The following is a 22,157-nucleotide window of genomic DNA, read 5'->3' as shown; positions in this document are numbered from 1 at the left end:
CAGAAGGAACCGCGCATTCAGCCAAGGCTCTGCAGTTCCTAAATGTTTGGCAGGACAATTTCATGGGTCAGGTGGTGAATGCACCGACAAGAAACAATACGGTACTTGACCTACTGATTACCAACCATACAGACCTGCTCACGGATATAGAAATACGGGGCAACTTAGGAAACAGTGAACATAGGTCAATTCGTTTCGGTATTAATCATAGTAATAGGAAACATAAGGGCAAGAAGAACACTGAATTTCAAAAGAGCCAATTTCCCGAAACTGCGCTCTCTGCTAGAAAATATCAAATGGGATAGAACCCTGGGAACAAAGAACACGGAGGAAAAATGGGAGTGCTTCAAGAGCATACTAAACAAAGGGATTGGCCAGTGCATTCCAAAGGGAAATACATTTAAAAGAGCAAAACTAAACCGTGGGTGGCTAAACTCCAAAATAAAAATGCATATTAATGCTAAAGGAAAGCCCTTCAAAAAATACAAGAATGAGGGGTCATTGGCAGCATTCAAGCATTACAAAGAGTGTAATAAGAAATGTAAAGACGAAATCAGGGCGGCTAAAATAGAACACGAGAGACATATAGCGGAAGAGAGGAAAAAGAACCCCAAAAAATTCTTTAAGTATATAAACAGTAAGAAAGCGAGGCCAGAACACATTGGCCCCATAAAAGACGATCAGGGAGTTTTGGCCACAGAGGACAGGGAAAAGGCGGTAGTGTTAAATAATTTCTTCTCTTCAGTCTTCACAAAAGAATTGGGTGGCTACACTAACCCAGCTTGTAAGGCCAAACTAAACAAACAACCTCAGGAAATACCGCCATGGCTAACAGAAGATAGACTTAGAACTAAACTAGAGAAACTTAACATAAATAAATCACCGGGACCGGATGGCTTGCACCCGAGGGTTCTTAAAGAGCTCAGCCAGGTGATTGCAGGACCATTATTCTTGATCTTTAAGGATATTTTACAGACGGGTATGGTGCCAGCTGATTGGAAAAAATCCAACGTGGTACCAATATTTAAAAAGGGGCCGAGATATATCCCGGGTAACTATAGGCCAGTCAGCCTAACATCAGTAGTCTGCAAGATTTTGGAGGGGATGTTAAGGGACCACATACAAGACTTTTGTAATGAAAATGGTATTATTAGTAGTAATCAGCATGGATTCATGAAAAATCGTTCTTGCCAAACCAATCTATTAACCTTCTATGATGAAGTGAGCTGCCACCTAGATAAAGGTGGATGTGGTGTACCTGGACTTTGCAAAGGCCTTTGACACCATTCCCCACAAACGCTTACTGTTCAAACTAAGGAAGGTAGGTATGGACCATAAGGTGAGTACCTGGATAGAGAACTAGCTCCAGGGGAGGTTGCAAAGGGTGGTGATTAACAGGGAGTACTCAGATTGGGCGGGTGTGGAAAGCGGGGTCCCCCAGGGTTCTGTCCTGGGGCCAATCCTGTTTAATTTATTCATAAATAATCTAGAGGAGGGAATATCGAGTAAAATCTCAGTATTTGCGGATGATACTAAACTAAGCATGCCAATATCTTCTATGCAGGATGTGGAAACCTTAAAAGCGGACCTGAACAAAATAATGGGGTGGGCAACTACATGGCAGATGAGGTTTAATGTTGAAAAATGTAAAGTAATGCACTTGAGTGCCAGAAACCAGAAAGCAAGCTACTCATTAGGGGGGGAACCTCTGGGTGAGTCTAGGATGGAAAAGGACCTGGGGGTACTGGTAGACAACAGGTTTGGCAGTGGCATGCAATGCCCAGCCGCTGCAAGCAAAGCCAACAGAATACTGGGATGTATAAAAAAGGGGATTTACTCCAGAAATAAAGAGATTATTCTCCCACTCTATAAGACTCTGGTCCGGCCACATCTGGAGTATGCTGTCCAGTTCTGGGCACCGGTCCTCAGGAAGGATGTGCTGGAACTGGAGAAAGTCCAGAGAAGGGCAACAAAAATAATTAGGGGAATGGAGGACATCAGCTATGAGGAAAGACTACAAGCACTGAACCTATTCTCTCTGGAGAAGAGACGATTGAGGGGGGATATGATACAAAATACTGTACTGGCAACCCTAGCATATGGAAAAATTCATAGAGAGGGAATACAATAAGACATGTGGCCACTCAAACTATGTGACCCCACGCTGTTTTTTTTAATTTTTTTATCTGTATTGCTGGGAGCCGACAATACATACATACAATACAGTCTCAAGCAAGTTTAAATGACATTTTTTCCTTTATAAATGTCAGTATTGCTGCAGCAGGCTACAAACATCACACACTACTTTATAGGCACATTAAGGGGGGCCCCAGGCACGTTATTTAAGGCTACATTCACACCTGAGCGTAGCGTTTTTCGCGCGTTTTTTACCGCGATTTTACCGCGATTTTTGCGGCGTTTTTTACCGCGATTTTACCGCGATTTTTACCGCGATTTTTGTGCAGGCGTTTTTAGATTGAATAGAGATCAATGGAAAACGCCTGTAATCTGCCCAAAAAGAAGCTCATGTACTTTTTTGAGCGTTGGGCGTTTTGTATACAGCGTCAAAACGCTCAGATGTGAACAGGGGCCATTGAAATGAATAGGATTTGTCTTGTTGGGCGTTTTGAGAGCTGATCCTAGAGCAGAAAAACGCCCCAAAAACGCCCCAAAACGCCTAGATGTGAACGGAGCCTTAAGGAATTTTTCATTTTTATTGTTTCACTTTAAGCATTATTAAAATCACTGCTCCTGTAAAAATGATTGTTTTAAAAAAACATTTTTGCATTGATTCATGTTCCCCAGGTCCCCATACACTTTTTTTGGGCCAATAACTTGCATTTAAGCCTTTAAAATGAGGACTTTTGATTTTTCATGTTCATGTCCCATAGACTTTAATGGAGTTCGCATTTTCTCTAGAACATTTCCCCTGTTCAAGATGTTCTGGTGCAAACTGAACAGGAGGGTGTTTGGCTCATCACTAATCTTTAGAGCGTCCAGAGGCTTTTAATACAATTACTTGGCAATTCTATATTCATGCATAACATAAGCAACTATCCCTTTAAAATTGCAAAGCAAATCATGTACATGAAATTGTTTTCTCTGAGTATGCTGAAGAGAGTTCCCTAATCCTACACTGACACTATGTTTTTTGTTTATTTTTTTTTCCTATAGTCTTGTTCCCTACCTACCAAAACCTGTACCCACAAGCTCCCTATGCTACCAGTGGTACTACTTGTGTGCACACATTTCGAAGCATCTGTCCTAGTAGGAGGGCAACCCAGGTACAATTTAGTAATTAAACAATTTAGCCACTTTGGGCGGCCACACCCCACCCCAAAATATTCCAGCAAAACTACTTTTAAGTAACAATTTTCCGAACATTATTTCTGACACCATTCTTGTAATATAACGTGTTTATATCACCTCCTAGTCTCTCTATTAACTCGTTTCAACCTTACTTCAATTCTGTATTAACTTCTTATCTTCAATTCAGCATTCTCAGAAACCACGCGGGGAGCATCATACACACACACTGAAATCAATGTTGGTAAAATACTCAAAGGTTTATTTCTGGGTTTGAACATTTTAAAGGGTTCACAATACAGGAAACAAGAGCAAGATATGATAAGCATAAGGGTGTCACTTATCCACATGATATTTCTAAATAAGGATACATCCAACTTCCTGGGTTGCATTTATTAACCCCCAAATATACACTCTCATTGTGATCTCATTATCTGAAATCACTCCCACATATGTCCTAATAACCTTATTGTGTCTTATTTCTAATTAAAAATAGTTGTGGTTAAGCAGCACTTCCCTTTTTTCTATGCAAGCCATTTCCTGAGTACAAAATGTACCACTATTTGTGAGTTTAAAGCAGTCTCCTAGCCTTAGTTTCATAAAGCATTACCAATACATGTGAATGATTACTTTGTGCAGAAAATCAATATTCAGAGAGATCAATATCCTATCACTTGCCATCTCTTCTTTATCTCTTTTGCTTCTGTCAGGTCCTTGCCTTTTTTGTCCATTATCATGTCCATCTTTGCACAAAACGTTCCCTTGATATCTCTAATTTTCTTGAAAAGATCTCCAGTCTTTCCCATTCTGTTGTTTTCCTCTAATTCTTTGCATTGATTGTTTAAAAATGTGTTTTTGTCTCTTCTTGCTATCCTCTGGAAGTCTGCATTAATTTGGGTATATTTTCCCTTTTCTCCATTGCCATTGCCTTCTTTGTTCAGCTATTTGTATGGCCTCATCAAATAGCCACTTTGCTTTCTTGCATTTCTTCTTCTTTGGGATGGGATTCATTGCTGCATCTTGTACAATGTTACACACATCCTTCCATAGTTCCTCAGGCACTCTGTCTATCAGATCTAAACCCATAAATCTGTTCACCTCCACTGAGTATTCATGAGGGATCCAACTTAGTTCATATCTAAAATGTCTAGTGGTGTTTCCCACTTTCTTCAATTTAAGCCTGAATTTTGCCATAAGAAGCTAAAGTTTAATATGGCTGCCTTTGTAGCTATCTTTTGGGTTACTTCCTGTACACGGGTCCCGAGTTGCCGCCAGGCAACGGTATGTATTGGACGTGATAGCCGCAGTCTAGGTATAAAAGTGACGTCCGATCCTCCTCCCATAACGCTAAAGAAGTCCCGCCACAGGGACGTAACGTGTGCGGAGGGGGGAGGAGTTGCGTGACGTCACCCGCAGTCCCGATTGGAAGCTATAGTATCGGCGTTCAGGACGCCAGCTGCTTTACACAATTGTTTATGCTAACATGCTGTTATGCTCATCAATGCAAGTAAGAGGCTTTTAAGCACTTCAATAAAGGTAACTGTTTTCAACAGTATTACACTATGGTATGCCTTTTTTTGCATTTTATGGGGAACATATGATCTTCTGAGTGGCAAAAGGATTAAGGAGTCCGTGGAAAAGGGGAGATCCGAGCAATTGCTATCCTTGTGTTTCACATTTAGAAGCTGGCTCGTGGTTGTCATATGTTATATGCTGTTTATATACAGCTCTCAGGTGAGAGGCTGGTACCACTGGTGGAGGATTAGCACTTTTATCATTGTTTTCAGCACTGTGCACTTTCTTTGAGTCTCATAACCTGGATGGACTTTCCCCTTTTTACATAGAAGACTTATACAGAAGATTTTATGCTGTGTTTTTATACTATAGCTACCATGGACTTTTAACATTTATAATTTTTTACCATTTATTATTGGTTTAATTTTTACCCTTATTGACAATTGTAGCGCTGCACTGTTTTTATACTATATTATTCCTGGTGTTGTTCTTTGTACCTTGGTGTCCAGCAGCTTGGATTTACTTAAAGCGGTAGTATCCCGCTTTTTGACACTTTTACCTACAGGTAAGCCTATAATAAGGCTTACTTGTAGGTACAAATAATATCTCCTAAACCAGCACGGTTTTGGAGATATTTACAGTGCATGCAGCCGCTCGCGCGAACGGCGCATGCGCTCTGAAGGTCCGGGGGGGCCTTCAATTAGTTTGCTGGAGCTTGCCGGAAAAATCACTCCCGCGCACATGCGCGGGAGTGACGTCATCGCGGCTCCGGCCAATCATCGCGCCGGAGCCGTCTCTTCCGGCCAATCAGCGCGCCGGAGCCGCCGAACCCGGAAGAGACTGCGAGGGATCATGGCAGCGCCCGCAGCGATGTCCGGGGGTCCGTGGCGGGGCTTCGTTTTAAGGTAAGTTACACATAATGGGCTAGTATGCGATACTAGCTCATTATGCCTTTGTCTTGCAGGTTTTTTTTTTTTTTTTTATAGGGTTTACAACCGCTTTAATTAGTGTTTGCGCTAATATATTTTTTCCCTAATGCTTTTAAATTGTGCATGCCCGTGCAATGGCAACAAACTACGCACATTTTTAAAAGCCTTTAAAATCCTTTTACAGGTTACCAATTTAGATTTACAGAGGAGGTCTATTTCAAAAGATAGATACTTCACATGCATGCTGCAATTGCTGTTTACATATGACACCAGACCAATGCAAACACGGGGATACAGGGGTGCTTGAATTCATTTATTTTTAATTATTATTTTTTTTATGTTTTTTGACACCTTCCTTTTAATTAATTAATTCATTTATTTTTTTTTTTTATAATTTCTATTGTTATCACAGGGAATTTAAATATCCCCTATGATAGCAATAAGTAGTGACAGGTACTCTTTTTTTTTTTTTAAAAATGGGGTCTATTAAAATCTAGATCTCTCCTCTGCCTGTAAAGCCTCTGACCACTCCAAGATTGGCATGATAAGATGCTTTCCCAAAGGCGTTGTTTATATTTGGCAAAACCAAAGTCATGAAATGCTCGTAGCTTCCAGTATCTTAGGCCATAGAGATGATTGGAGCCATTTTGGTCTCGAATCTACTCTATGGTCAGCTGACGGAATCACTGGCTGCAGTCTCCGGTTACCCGGTGGGATAGGAGAGCCCAAGAAAATCGTGTCCCCTCCCACTGCTTGTAAAAGCAGTCTAGTGGATAATTATCCGCTAGGATTTCTTTTACATTAAAGCTGACTGCTGGCTGTAAAAAACTATACCAAGAAAATGCCTAAATCTGCAGGCATCATCTTGGTATGACCACTCAAAGTCCAGTGACGTACCAGTACCAGTACGTTGCTGGTACTTGCTGGGCATATATTGTAAGGTTAATTTTTTTTCATGCAGCTTGTGGGCTAAACCAAAAAAGATAACCTAAAAGATTCCTCTATTCACATCGATTGATGTGGATGAAGAAATCTCTGCCAGAAAGTGTGTGGTATGCCCACCATTAGACCTCCCAGCATCCACCCACTTCTAATGATGGGCATATATGCAATGTCCGTTTTTTTTCCTTCAGCCCACAGGGGCTGAAGGAAAAAAATAACATAGCAGATTCCTCCATTAGCATAGATCGATGTGGATGAAGAAATCTCTGCCAAGAAAAGTGTTAAAAAATAAATGGCGAAGCATAGGAGAGATCATCCCTCTGTGTCCACCCCATCCCCTATGTTTCACCATATATGCTCTTTTTTTTAACTGCAGTGGTGAAATCACCTCCTACAGCACTGCCATCATTGATTTACATATATGCTGAGAGCAAACGCTGTTGCTGTCAGAATTAACAAATCAGTGCGCCAGCTGATGGTCGTACCTGCAAAGCAAACAATGGTTAACAATAAAACACAATAACAATAAAACATTACTTTATAATAGCATACAGTACTGTAGAATGGTGGTATCTGAAAAGCTAAATATGGTTAACAATGAAAAACAATAACAATAAAACATTACAGTATAACAGTATATTATAAAGTACAGTAAAAGTAGAAAGAGTAGAAAAGTAGAGTAAGAACAGAAAATTAATTAAATAAAATGATAACTATTTTTGGCTTGTTTATATTTTATTTATTTTCTTTAATTTTTTTTACACCTTTTTTGTAACTGTAAAACGTTCCAGGTTAGGGTCTTTCAAAATGCAATCGCCATCTAACATTTTTCGAGACCCTGTCTAAAAAGTGTGCCCTAGACTGTGCTAATATTCTATTAGTGTGTGGAAGCGACAGAAAGAGTCCCCGATGCAGAGACCAGGTTGGCCAGGACAGGAGGGATAAAAATAACGGGTGTCATGCCTATATCCCTGTTTTCTACAGGCGCAACATCTTCTTTGGGGTGCTCTTTGGGTAGGGGTACCAGGGAGGAAAATGCCTCTCATGCAGCCGGCTCACTGCATTTGGATTGTGAATTTGGGCAACAGCACCTTCTGGATACAGAAGGGCTGTGATGATCTCTTCCTGGAATTTTAGGAAGGATCCAGTTCTTCCTGACGCTTTGTATAGCACATCAGCGTTCAGCAGAGCTAATTGGAATAAATATACAGACTCTTTTTTGTAACAGCGTCTGGCCTTAGAGGCAATTGAGTACAGCCCCATCATCTGGTCGTTGAAGTCCACCTCTCCCATGTTAAGGTTGTATTCGTGGACACAGAGGAGCTTCTCAACAACACCAGTCGCAATCTTATCGCAGTCGTATCTGCGTGAATGGAGGGCAGAATGAAAACATTCCGTGTGTCCCTCCACTTCACTGCAAGCAATTTATTACACTTCAAGCAGGCTCCCTACCCCCGTCTAAGTCGGGAATCTACAAGCCATTGGGGGAAATCCCGTTGAGTAAGTCACACGGTGCCACATGCGCCAATTCCAAATTCAAAAAGTTGTCTGAAAAGTGTTACGCTTGTGTAATAATTGTCCACGTTTAAATGGTACCCCTTTCCGTATAAGGGTGACACCAAGTCCCAAACAATCTTGCCGCTGCTCCCCATGTAGTCTGGGCAGTTGGGGGGCTCCACATTGCTTTCTTTTCCCTTGTAAATCTGGAAACTACATGTATAGCCTGTTGCCCTGTCACAATGCTTATACGTCTTGACCCCATAACTGGCACACTTGCTGGGGAAAAACTGTTTGAGAGCAAGGCAGCCATAACATTTGATTAGGGACTCATCAATGCAGACAGCTTGTTGGGGCGTATACAAGGCTGTAAACTTTTGGTTAAAGTGATTTATGAGGGGCCGAATTTTGTGGAGCTTGTCATATCCAGGGTCACCCTAAGGACAACAGGGTTCATTATCAATGAAGTGTATGAACCGCAATATTTGTTCATATCTAGTCCTGGACATGGCAGCAGAGAACACAGACATATGATGAATTGGGTCAGTGGACCAATATGACTGCAACCCACTATTTTTAGTAATGCCAATTCAGAAACAGTGATACGTTTCCATGCAAAGTCTCCGGCAAGGGTCAAATTTGAATTTGAAATGATCAGCATATAAATTGCTTTGGTCCACAATAGATGTGTACAGATCTTCCGTGAAAAACAGCTCATATAAATCAAGGGAAGTAAAATTGTTTGTTTCCATCTGAATTCTGTGTTGGCCAGTGAATGAGGGAAATATGGGCGCTGCTGCAGAAGTGGTGGGCTTCCAATCAGGATTTTCAAGCGCATCAGGAAGGACACTATGGGCTCTACGGGCCTGTGTTTGAATTCTTGGTGGCTGCGGGACACTACTTGTGCCAGACACCACACTAGTACCGACACTCTGTTGAACACGAGAACCCTGCGATTGTTGCACTTCAGCAACAGAAGAATGGGGTCGGGTACGCCTGACCTTAGCAGGGACCACTACTCCATCATCAGAGCTATCTGTCAGGGTGCCGTTGCTCTCTACAGGTTTGAATACTGAGCTTGATTCTGAGAGTGAGACTTCCCAATCGCTCTCATCTGTCATGCTCAGCATCGTGTAGGCCTCTTCACTAGTGTACTTCTGTTTGAACATTTTGGCCAATAAATTTATAGGTACCTAGTGTGACTCACAGGTAAAAAAGCACCTGGTTGTCGAAGGACTGTTTGAACCGCTACTAAAAAATGTAACTGCTAGTGCTAGCAGAGATCAGGCTTGACTCTGCTAATGTTGCAGTTTAGTGTGCTTTGTATTGGAAGGAATAGTTAACTGCTGATTCTGCATATTTTGGACGGGGGGGGGGGGGGTATGCAAAGGGGCTTAAAGCAGGTGCTGGCAGCTGTCGGGGCTGATCCTGCTAATGTTGCGTTTTGGCAATGCTAGTATAGTTCTGATCAGATCAAAGATGTTGATCTATTCAGACACGATACTAGTAATGGAGGTGTTTTGTGTGTGTTTGTGTGTCACTGGCAATCAAAGGGTTAAAATGTATTACTAAATATGTGGTGGAGATCTGACACTATCCTGGATTGACGCTAACTAACATTAATGCTAACTGATGTCACCTGTGACACTAATACAGTAATCAGAAAAAAGATCTGTACACTATAAAAGTGACACTGTGACAGGGCAAAGAAGGGGTTAACTGAGGGTGACCAGGGGATTCAATCTTTATTGGGGTGGATGGCAGGTACCCTAAACCTATCTGGGACAGAAACTAACAACCACTAACTGCCTCTCACACTAGCTGAAGTCACAAGTGACACTAATACAGTGATCAGTAAATTATCGGTATACTGTATATAGTGTACACTGTGACAGAGAGTGAAATGGTTAACTGGGGGGTGATCAGGGGGTTAAATGTGTGCCTATCTGTACTGGTATCAATGTAGTGCTTGTGTACTCACAGTTGATGCTCTCTCCTCTCAAGCTGGAACCGAAAAGGGCTACTGGAGAGGAGATTGGATCATTTTTTGATGAAATGTAAACACAGGCACAGGACATTCTGCAATTGGTCAGAACCGATCACCAGGTCCAGGCCAAAAATCAGTGGCCTGGACTTGATGACTGATCGGTTCTTAACCAAATTAGCACATCCCGGGGACGGCGCCCCAAGTACAACCGACGTACTGTTACGTCGGTTTGCGCAGCCGAACCTCCTTGCCGCAGTAAATGTGCAACGGGTGGTCAGCAACTGGTTAGAATCCCCAATTATCAGTATATTCTGAGCCCCATACTGTAACACGAGCTGCATAATACTGTAAAGAAAGATAACATCAGCTGGAGGATGCAGATAAAGCCCCACTAGTACATTTGTTGTAGAAGCGATGGTTGCATGGATGAGAACAGATCGGTCCTGATGTCCATGAGTTGAAAAGTAAGGGACCTATGCACCAAAATGCTCATTTCCCTAGAGTAACTGGAGCAAGTAGCTTGATAGTGACAGCTTACCCAAGCCTTTTTAATACCAAAAATGCGAGAACCCACCAAATTAGTCTCCTGAAGAATGCATATCTGTGGGGAGTATTTTTTACGGTAAGTGAATACAAGGGAGCACCTAACTGCTGAGTTCAAGCCCCGGACATTTCAGGAGAGAACTGAAGACTTAGCCATGATATGTAAAAATAAAAAATATTCTTAGGTATACTGATGCATCTTCACAACCAGCTAGAAGCCCTAGACCCATCCAAGTGGAAGACCGCTCCCCTCCCAATATAGTACACCATACCCCGAAGTGCTTAAAATCGTAAGTAGCAAAGACCGTTGCATGAAATAGTTTTGCCTAAGCTATAAAGAGTACCGTAAAAAAACAACCAAAACAACAAAAAATAATAAAAGTCAGCAATGGTTGACCACCCAATGACCCCTCCCCCGCCACCCCGCAGATCCTTCAAACTGGAACCGTGCATAGAATCCAAAACAAATCTCATAGGATAACCAAGTAGAGGAGGCATATGCCGATCAGCAGGAGACAGTGAGTCACCCCTCTATGTGAAACTCACAAAGGGGAAACCATAGCTGCCAGTGATATAGGGCACTCACCATTAGTCCCAATAAGAGGTGCTAGAGGTACAGGACAAACAAATGATAAAGTTCACCTGGACAAGCCAGGGGCAAAAACTTGAGAGTCTGTTGCTTGAAAACCTGGAACAGTGCAATGAGTCTTATATGGCTGGGTGAAGTCTTGGAGCAGGCATGACCATGTACCCTAATGATAACATAAAAAGCATAAGGGTCACAAAAGAAGTGAGGATGCAAGCAAGTATGCCGTAGAGTAAACATCGTCCCTTCTGTGTAGTCGCAGGACCACAGACAGTAATAGACGCTCAGCTATCACCTTTGGCACAAAACAGAATAAACATTCCTGTCAATGAGAGGAGATAAACAGGGAGCACAATAACCTCAAAGGTGGCAGCGATTCCAGCCAAGAAGCAGCATCCTTTGGATTAGTGAAGAATCTGATGGTTTCCCCATTCACCACATGCAACTTTGCAGGGAACAGGATACTGTGTTTGATTCCTTTAGCCCACATGGCTGCCTTGTCAAATGATCTGCGTTGTGTCTGCGTCTCCATAGTGTAATCTGGGAATAGGAGCAATTTATTATTTTGATAGGAGAGTTCCCCCTCAGCCCGTGCAGCCTGTAGAATCTCATCTTGGTCTCTAAAATTCAGCAATCTGAGGATTAGTGTGTGGGGAGGGGAGCCCTAAGGGCCTGGTTGTGGCAGCACCCTGTGAGCCATCTCTACGGTAAAATAAGGGGAAAGCTGAGCCAGAGATAGTATAGAGCGCAGCAGATCCTCTACAAAAACAGTGGGATTCTTGCCCTCAGCCCCCTCTGTCAGGCCCCCTCAAGTTATTCCTCCTACTGCAGTTTTCGGCATCTCCAGCCCAATATTTTAAGGCTCTCACCTTGGTTTGTAAGGTGCGAATCACTGTGGTATGCTGCTGATAGATGTCCTCCACTTTGGCTGACTCATTGCTCGGCATTAGTGAGCCTGGTACGGATCTTGTCCAGGTCCTGTCTAATGAGGCCAGTGTCCAGCTGCACTGCCTCTATCTTCCCCGTCAGGACAGACTGGCAGATCGTTATTGCCACCAAAACTTCAGGAATGCCTAGGAGAGAAGGAGCAGCTGTGTCATCCACATGTTCCGTCTGGGTAGCCATATTGGAGCGCTTCCCAGGGCTTCCCGCCACACATGGGACAGGACTGGCTGGATAAGGCACACACAGGAAAAAACAGAGTTTCTTACCACCCCTCAACTTACCAGATGATTTGTAAGGCATAGGGGATAAAATCACCCAATGCGGGATAAGGGCAAGCCAGGTAAGGTGAAAAAGAATGGATTCACTCCGGGAAGCACAACTGCTCATGCCGCCATCTTGGACATGCCCCCGACACTAAAACTTTTGCGTAAATAAGTCAGTAAGGGCTTATTTTTTTTTTTTCCAAAAACATGTAGCAGAATACATATTGGCCTAAATTGATGAAGAAATTCATTTTTTTTTTTTTTCGTTTTTTTATTGGACGTGTTTTATAGCAGAAAGTAAATAATATTGTTTTTTTTTGTTTTTCAAAATTGTTGATATTTTTTTGTTTTATAACGGAAAATAAAAACCGCAGAGGTACAAATACAATCAGGATGTGCCCATCGCCATGGTGATTAGCGCATCGGATGTCTCAGGTGATGGCAATGATTAATGAGGTGAATTGTGGGCATGATACTGTATATCACCACCACCCTCCTCTGTATGAATTGTGTATTCCACTGAGAGGGTGGTGATGGTCTGGTGGCTGCACAGGATGGATGTATTCTGATCCACAGGTAGGACTCTGCAATAACTTGTTTCACTACTGTATGGTAATCTTCCCAACATTAATTTAATATCTAGTATGTATTACTATCTCTTAGGTTCTATAACAACATCTATTGGAATACAATGAATATATGGTTTTGTAAATCCTTTGTTAATATAGTCAGGGACCCTCCCGAAGCATTCCCTATTTACCCAATTTTGAGTCTGTACCTCTAATTACTAGTCTATACCCTATTATATTTATTGATTTGCAGATCTGACGGTTGGCTACAGGGGTGTATACTCACCCTTTGGGGTCCTTGTGTTCCAGCCCCCATTCCATGAGGAGCGTCTAATTTTTCCTGCACACATGGGGAGATCCTGATTCAATCCACTTTCCATGCACTTTTTTCTGCAATCCCTCATTATCAAATGCTCAATGGTGATCAATTTTGTGAGTATAACAATAGTTCGCTATACAGTGTATGTACTAGGTCACTATGTTTTCTTGTTACGGAATTATAAATATTCTACAGATATTGTCATATGATTACTAAAAGTTGATACCTATGTTCCAGAAAACAATCAGTACCCTTCGAAATAAACATCTCTGAAGAAAGACTTGGCAATTTTTAGTCCGAAACATGTCAGATGTAAAGGATATCTACCCATCTCAGTCTGCCCCTGCGACTTGCAAGGCTGCGGCATAACTGGGATAATGTTGAATGATATCAAATGGGTACTTCTTCAATTGTAACTTAGCCCCATATGGGGCTCTTTGTGATTGTATTTGTATTTCTGTTTTGAATTTGATATTTTTATTATGTGTATTTGATAAAATGCCTTTTATATTTACTATCTCGGTCCATCTCCTATAGTCCATGAGCGGTATCAACGCAAATTTCTGTGCCTATTTGCTATTAAATGTTCAAAGGACTGGACTGACACTGATTTACTTTTTATACATATATCAATACCTTACCTCAAAAATTTATTCTAAATTGCACCCCAAATGCAGCCAGCGGATGTGCGTTTTCACACATGGCAAAATGCGCAGCAAAAGCATCAAAATATATGGTAAATAAACCATGAAGCTCAGTGCCTAAAAAGGTGCAGGAGCTACCTTGGCATGTTTGTCATGCATAGGGCAGCCCATTCAAATGAATAGGTGCCCAATGCATGTTGCATGAAAACGTGCTTAGGAAGCATTCACATATAGGCGCAGTGTGAATGTGTGTGTTTTGTGCTTTTTTTGCACATTTTACATTTATTTTATTTTAAGAAAAAATAGTTTACGATTTACAAAGTTTTAACAAACTAAATTGGATTTCTTTAGGGTTTACATAATTACACACCAGGATAAGGATACTGTCAGCTATTCTCCAATGAGATTTAAAAATTACAATCATATGGCCTTATCCTTGTATAAAACCTTCACGTATTTAGCCTCTTGCACTAAAGCAAAATATATGTCATAATTTTTTGTAAAATTATTATTATTATTATTATACAGGATTTATATAGCGCCAACAGTTTGCACAGCGCTTAGATAATTTTATTTGGTATTTTTAACATTTGGAAATATATAAATAAAAAACTGTGTGTTTGCAACACATTCGTTGTCAGTATTGCATGAAAAGTACAATTGGAAAAATGCATTTCCAGTATCAATTTGTATTCTGCTGTTACCTTTTTTTTTTTATTTAAATAATTGCCAGAAAGTGACAGGAGTCAAGCTACAATGGGTATATAGGCATGCAGAGATAATGACATTTTTACAGCTTCTGTGCCCTCTGTTTGCAGAAATAAATCCAGTGTGTTTGACATGGAAATCATATATTCACTTCAGTCCACAGTTAGCAGCTCAAACTAATCAGTGGAGAATGTTCTTGGTAGACTGCAGGAAGAGGTTTCAACCCGCAGGGAGTCTCAAGATGAATGTATAACTGCTCCCTTTTCTGAGGTCTCACTTACAGCACTGAGGTTAAGATAGCAGCTTACAGTGTAATAATGCATGCTGTTTTGATCCCCATTCTTAGAGAACTGAGCTTGCAGAAAAGAGGCTGTTGTGATAAAGGACTATTCAGCTTGTGGTTATGACCTGCTGAGATGCAAAGGACTAGCTAGAATAAGCCTAGTGCACCCCCTACAGTTCAGTTGCAAACAATGCTCCTATTATACAGCTGAAACGATTAACTGAACAAAACATAAAATGAAAAGCTTTTTTCCACGCTGGAATATTTTATTATTGTAATATAAATATATTAAAAAAATGCATTTTGCTATTAATCCAGGAGATTAATTCTCAGAGCAAGTATAATTTTAGATATACTTGGCAAAGTCTTATACAAAATCTCTTTACATTTTAACTGTCTAACTATATATAAACTCTTCTGTCAATACCAGATTTGAATCGACCGCGTTTATTGACAACTACTACCTCCCAAGACAAAATGACAAAAAAAAAACTGAAATTAATTATTTTACAGCAGTCATTCTTACTTTCTGTCATGCCCTTTTTTGTTAACCCCCTTCACGCCAACGTAACGCAAATATGCGGCCTTCTGCTTGAAGGTGCAGGCATTACCCCACTACCATTTTTTAAAGCCGACGGTCGGCTTTCTTATGATGACAATCAATGTGGCTGAGCACCCGTTCGATCATTATTACAAGCGGCGAGAGGGGATTACATTATTACAAGTGGCTCACCCAGGCTCCCCCGTCTCATCGGCTTGGATCGGGTCTCGGATGTAGTACCCTGGAAGCGACATCATGACATCACTTCCGGTTACTGGAGCCTTAAAGATGCCAGATTTTAAAAAAATGGCAAAGGAGGGATTTGAGGTCTTCTCGACCCCTCCATGAAGAGTACCTGTCACTCCCTATTACTGTCACAGGGATGTTTACACTCCTTGTGACAGCAATACAAGCGATAAAAAAAAGGGACAGTGAAAAAATAAAAAATAAAATAAAATAAATAGGAAAGAAAAAAAAATTAAAACGCCCCAATACTCCATGCTCACGTGAAGAAGTACGCGTACGTAAGTTGCGCCTGCAAACATAAACAGTGTTTAAACCACACATGTGAGGTATCACTGCGATCGTTAGAGTGAGAGCAATAATTCTAGTGCTAGAACCCCTTTATAACTTTAAACTGGTAACTGTTAAAAAATGTTAAAGCGTCGCCTATGGAGATTTTTAAGTAGTTTGTTTCCATTCAATGAGTGTGCGCAATTTTAAAGCCTGACATGTTAGGCATCTATTTACTCGGCTTAACATCATCTTTCACATTATACAAAAAGATTGAGCTAGCGTTATTGTTTTTTTTTATTTTTTTTTTTAATTCATGAAAGTGCATTTCTTCAAAAATAATTTATTTGAAAGACCGCTGCGCAAACACCACGTGACATAAAATATTGCAATGACCGCCATTTTATTCTCTAGGGTCTCTGCTAAAAAATATATATAATGTTTTTTGATTCTAAGTAATTTTCTAGCTAAAAAATAGGGATTTTTCTTGCAAGCAACAAGTGTCAGAAAAAGGCTTAGGCATGAAGGGGTTAAAGCAGTTAAATGTTTTATGGATGATCCAAAAATCTGTAGTGGGAGAGTGGAATGTTTCAAACGGGAAGTATTAGAGGAAAAAAAATGTACCAGTCAGCAAAGCTCCAAACTATCCCTCATTTGGAGGAACTGTCCCTCTTTTAGGATGAAATCCCTTTTCAGCTCAGCCAGGCTATTGCTTGGTGCCCATGTCTCCTCCCCACCCTCCCATTTTAGGAAGCTCTAGTTTACAGGTAGATTACAGTACAGATTATGTCAGCAGGTTTGTTTCTTCAAATTTCCTGTGTGGGAAGTATAAACATTTTAAATTGTAATAGAGGTCCGACCATGCTCCTGTGTCACTGACAATCAGGGATGAGAACCACCACTCCCCAGCTCTTCTATGGCAAAACAATACGTACTTGCTGTCTCAGAAGTCAGTACAAGACAGGATGAAATCTCACCTTATGGAATGATTGTTCTCAAACGAATGTATTTAATGTATGGTGGGCACATAAGGCGGTCAGTAGAGGACTGCTAATTCAAATTACAGCAAGGGAAAAGAGGAGGAGGATGTTAGTTCTTTTTTGTCGCAGATTAAACGATTGGAACAGCAAACTAAGGCTAATCCCACTCAGAAGTTATTGTCGGACCTTTCACAAGTCAGGCAAACACTTTGGTTGCATCTTTTGAGGGAACATGAACAAAGCCGAATTTTATTCCTAAGGGAAAAAGGCTGGCAAACTGCTGGCCACTCTTTTGAAAACCCATCAACTGAAATCCAAATTGAGCTCCATTAAGGACCTTGTTAGTGGAATGCCAGTTTATTTTCATAAAGAGATTGCTAATGCTTTTCAAAAGTATTACCACTCTTTGTATAATTTGCAGGATGATGTTAACACACCACAGCCTACGTCGACCATTATAGAAGACTTTCTGAAGCCTATCTGCCTTCTGTGGCCAACACATCAGGACTTAAGTAAGCTTAATGCACCAATTACAACCTTAGAGGTCAGACGTGTTATTGCATCTTTGTCCGCTAACAAGTCCCCTGGTTCTGATGGATTTTCAGCGGAATATTACCAGACATTTGCGGACATTCTAGTCCCTACTATGGCAGCAATGTTTAATGAAGCTGCTCACTCCTCCACTTTCCTCCTGAAATGCTCCAGGTGATTATTGTCGCTCTTCCTAAACCAGGGAAGAGGCCGGATCACCCACAAAATTTAAGGCCAATCTCATTACTCAACTCAGACTTGAAGATATACGCAAAGGTACTAGCCAATAGATTAGCGGAAATTACCCCTTCTCTAATGCAAGCTGACCAAGTAGGCTTTGTCAAAGGCAGGCAGGCCCCGGAGGGCATGCGTAGAATGTTTAACCTGCTCAATTTAGTAGAAAAGAGAAAAGTGCCTGCTGTCTTCCTTGCCTTGAATGCAGAGAAGGCCTTCAACAGAGTACATTGGGGCTATCTAAGGGCGTTACTGGATACGTTCGGCCTGGATGGGTTTGTCAGCTTGGTGGTAATGGCTCTCTATACCTCCTGTTGATCCCTTTTTTTGTGTATTCATTTTAGGGTGTATCAGCACAGGAGATATATATTTTTTTAGTTGCATCTCTGTATCCCTTTGGATGGGATGCTCATAGATAAGCACCTATGGCAGGTTGACCCCAATACAGGAACAGCATATGATGTATTTTATACACATGTACTGTTTGATATATTGCTCTTGATGTGGCTACTTATGGCTACAATGATGTAAACCCTTTTTTTGTCCTGCAGGTGGTCCCTAGATTGCAATATATTTTTTTGACCTCATAAACACCCGTCTAGCAGCCCCCCCTTTTTGTTGAATACAAAAAATTCAGGGTGACGGCGGGTCTGTGAAATTTGCCCCATGCACGTGTTCTCAAATTACAAATTTGAAATGTTTTTGTGTTTGTCTAATTGTTTTATTAATATATGTTTTTTCATATTTAACAGAAACAAAGACTAATCTACAGCCTGGTCTTGATAAAGCTAAGGTCTGAAAAACGCGTCGACCCATTGGCTGTATCAACTTTCTGTCACTGGAACGTCTCTCCACCAGAAACAAGTGTCCTTTGTTCCAGTTCTTTTTCACATGTCCTGTTTCACTAGTTTTATATTCTGTATATTGTGATTTTCTTTTCATATGTTCATTGTGGAAATATTTTCTATATGTCGATATATGTGTTTTGTCCTTTTTTTAAAAAGTTTTGAATAATAAAATTTATACATATTTTTTTACTATTTGGTCACTTGGTCGTGCCAGTAAAGTCCGCCTTACGAAAGGCAGTGCTGGGGTTCTGCCAATTTTTTGCATGGCTCCCTATACCTCTCCCTCAGCCCAGGTCTACACATCGAGTGCTCTGTCGGACGCCTTCAATATATCCAATGGGACTAGACAGGGTTGCCCCCTGTCTCCCATCATTTTTTCCTTTCTCATGGAGCTCTTAGCTGCCAGTATACGTGATAACCACCTCATCAAAGGCATACAAGTAGCAAACTATACCCACAAAATTGGCTTGTTTGCAGATAACGTGATCCTTACCCTTACAGAGCCTGCCTTTTCCCTAGCGGAAGTGCAAAAATAATTACATCGCTTTAGTATGGCCTAGTATTACAAACATAATGTGACAAAATCATCTATATTACCTGTTAATGTCCCTAAAAAAGATGTGACAAATTTTAAGCCACAGTTCCAATTTCAATGGTCCAATGGATCTTTATCTTACTTAGGTGTAGAGCTGTCAGTTCCCACCCACAAAACCTATGAAGCTAATTACCCGAAACCGCTCGCAGAATTTAAACTCAAATACTTACAGTATCTTCTTTTGAGATTTATTGGATAGGCCGCATAGCAGCATTTAAAATGTTGCTCCTACCCCAACTACTTCATCTATTCTGCACTATCCCTATTGCTATACCCGTCAATTACTTTGTGGCACTTGATAAGGAACTGCGCACATACAGTCAGGTCCATAAATATTGGGACATCGACACAATTCTAATCTTTTTGGCTCTATACACCACCACAATGGATTTGAAATTAAATAAACAAGATGTGCTTTAACTGTAGAATTTCAGCTTTAATTTGAGGGTATTTACATCCAAATCAGGTGAAAGATGTAGGAATTACAACAGTTTGTATATTTGCCTCCCACTTTTTAAGGGACCAAAAGTAATGGGACAATTGGCTGCTCAGCTGTTCCATGGCCAGGTGTGTGTCATTCCCTCATTATCCCATTTACAAGGAGCAGATAAAAGGTCCAGAGTTCATTTCAATTGTGCTATTTGCATTTGGAATCTGTTGCTGTCAACTCTCAATATGAGATCCAAAGAGCTGTCACTATCAGTGAAGCAAGCCATCATTAGGCTGAAAAAAAACAAAACAAACCCATCAGAGAGATAGCAAAAACATTAGGCGTGGCCAAATCAACTGTTTGGAACATCCTTAAAAAGAAAGAATGCACAGGTGAGCTCAGCAACACCAAAAGACCCGGAAGACCACAGAAAACAACTGTGGTGGATGACCAAAGAATTCTTTCCCTGGTGAAGAAAACACCCTTCACAACAGTTGGCCAGATCAATAACGCTCTCCAGGAGGTAGGTGTATGTGTGTCAAAGTCAACAATCAAGAGAAGACTTCACCAGAGTGAATACAGAGGGTTCACTACAAGATGTAAACCTTTGGTGAGCCTCAAAAACAGGAAGGACAGATTAGAGTTTGCCAAACAATATCTAAAAAAACCTTCACAGTTCTGGAACAACATCCTATGGACAGATGAGACCAAGATCAACTTGTACCAAAGTGATGGGAAGAGAAGAGTAAGGAGAAGGAAAGGAACTGCTCATGATCCAAAGCATACCACCTCATCAGTGAAGCATGCTGGTGGTAGTGTCATGGCATGGGCATGTATGGCTGCCAATGGAACTGGTTCTCCTGTATTTATTGATGATGCGACTGCTGACAAAAGCAGCAGGATGAATTCTGAAGTGTTTCGGGCAATATTATCTGCTCATATTAAGCCAAATGCTTCAGAACTCATTGGACAGCGCTTCACAGTGCAGATGGACAATGACCCAAAGCATACTGCGAAAGCAACCAAAGAGTTTTTAAGGGAAAGAAGTGGAATGTTATGCAATGGCCGAGTCAATCACCTGACCTGAATCCGATTGAGCATGCATTTCACTTGCTGAAGACAAAACTGAAGGGAAAATGCCCCAAGAACAAGCAGGAACTGAAGAAAGTTGCAGTAGAGGCCTGGCAAAGCAACACCAGGGATGAAACCCAGCGCCTGGTGATGTCTTTGCATTGCAGACTTCAGGTTGTAATTGACTGCAAAGTATTTGCAACCAAGTATTAAAAAGTGAAAGTTTGATTTATGATTGTTATACAGTTAAAGCACATCTTTTTTGTTTAATTTCAAATCCATTTTGGTGGTGTATAGAGCCAAAACGATTAGAATTGTGTCAATGTCCCAATATTTATGGACCTGACTGTATATCTGGAATGGTAAGAAACCCAGGATCCCGTATAGTACATTGATTAAACATAAGACCAAGGGGGGAGTGGGTCTCCCTGTATTAAAAAATTACCATATAGCAGCAATTTTAGATCAGCTACAAGCTTGGTTTCACCAAGATTTGGACAAATTGTGGGTACAAATCAAAAAATGTGTAATTGGTAAATGGGGTCTTCACTCATTATTGTGCACCAGTGCAACAGGGCAACCAGTACGGGTTCCACTTGTCCCTTCCATGCAGGTGTCTATAACAACCTGGAAACACTTAATTAGCTCCTTACCAGGATCCAAATAAACTAGAAAGGTTCCTATCCCGTTGATGGCTTTGAAATGCCTTATCCCATCATTGCAGACTTCTACCTGGTCTGTGAAGGGCCTCACCAACATAATAGACGTGTTGCAAGACTCTTCCCTGCCAAATACCTATAGTTTACTTCAACTACCTTCTTTTTATAAGGCTCATCCTATTACCCACATTTCAGTACCTGAAAAGGTGTGGAACTTTTTGTCCACTGGACCCAACAACAAAAAGGATATATCCTGGTTCTATAACATCCTTCAATACCCACCGGATCCTCATAAACCGGCCTTTATCCTTAACTGGGAATCTGTTCTGAAAAACCTATTTCCATTGGAAATGTGGAACAAGGTCTTTCACTGTAATTTTTCCCTTACACATTGTACTAATCACTGGGATATGACTTTGAAAGTATTACACAATGGATACCTGACTCCCACTAGCATACCGCCTGTTGGGGGTTTCTAGGCCCCAAGGGACATTGAGGGCGGGCCGGGGACCTATGGGCGGAATCACCGGCCCCTGGGCGCAGATTGATCCCAGTAGGGTTGCTCGGGGGCTGGGGGCATCTCTGTGGAGCCCTGGCAGGCCATATTATCCTTTGTTTATTGAACAACTGCATTATAAAGCTGATTGACCGTGTTCTTAAAGGCCTCCTGCAGAAGTCATTTACGGAAATTGGTTTTCTATCACGAGTTACAATGAGGG

The sequence above is a fragment of the Pelophylax lessonae genome (genome assembly GCF_965119305.1).
Source record: "Pelophylax lessonae genome assembly, chromosome: 5".
Lineage (NCBI taxonomy): Eukaryota > Metazoa > Chordata > Amphibia > Anura > Ranidae > Pelophylax > Pelophylax lessonae.
The sequence above is the reverse complement of the archived record's forward strand: the minus strand, read 5'-3'. Positions refer to the sequence as shown.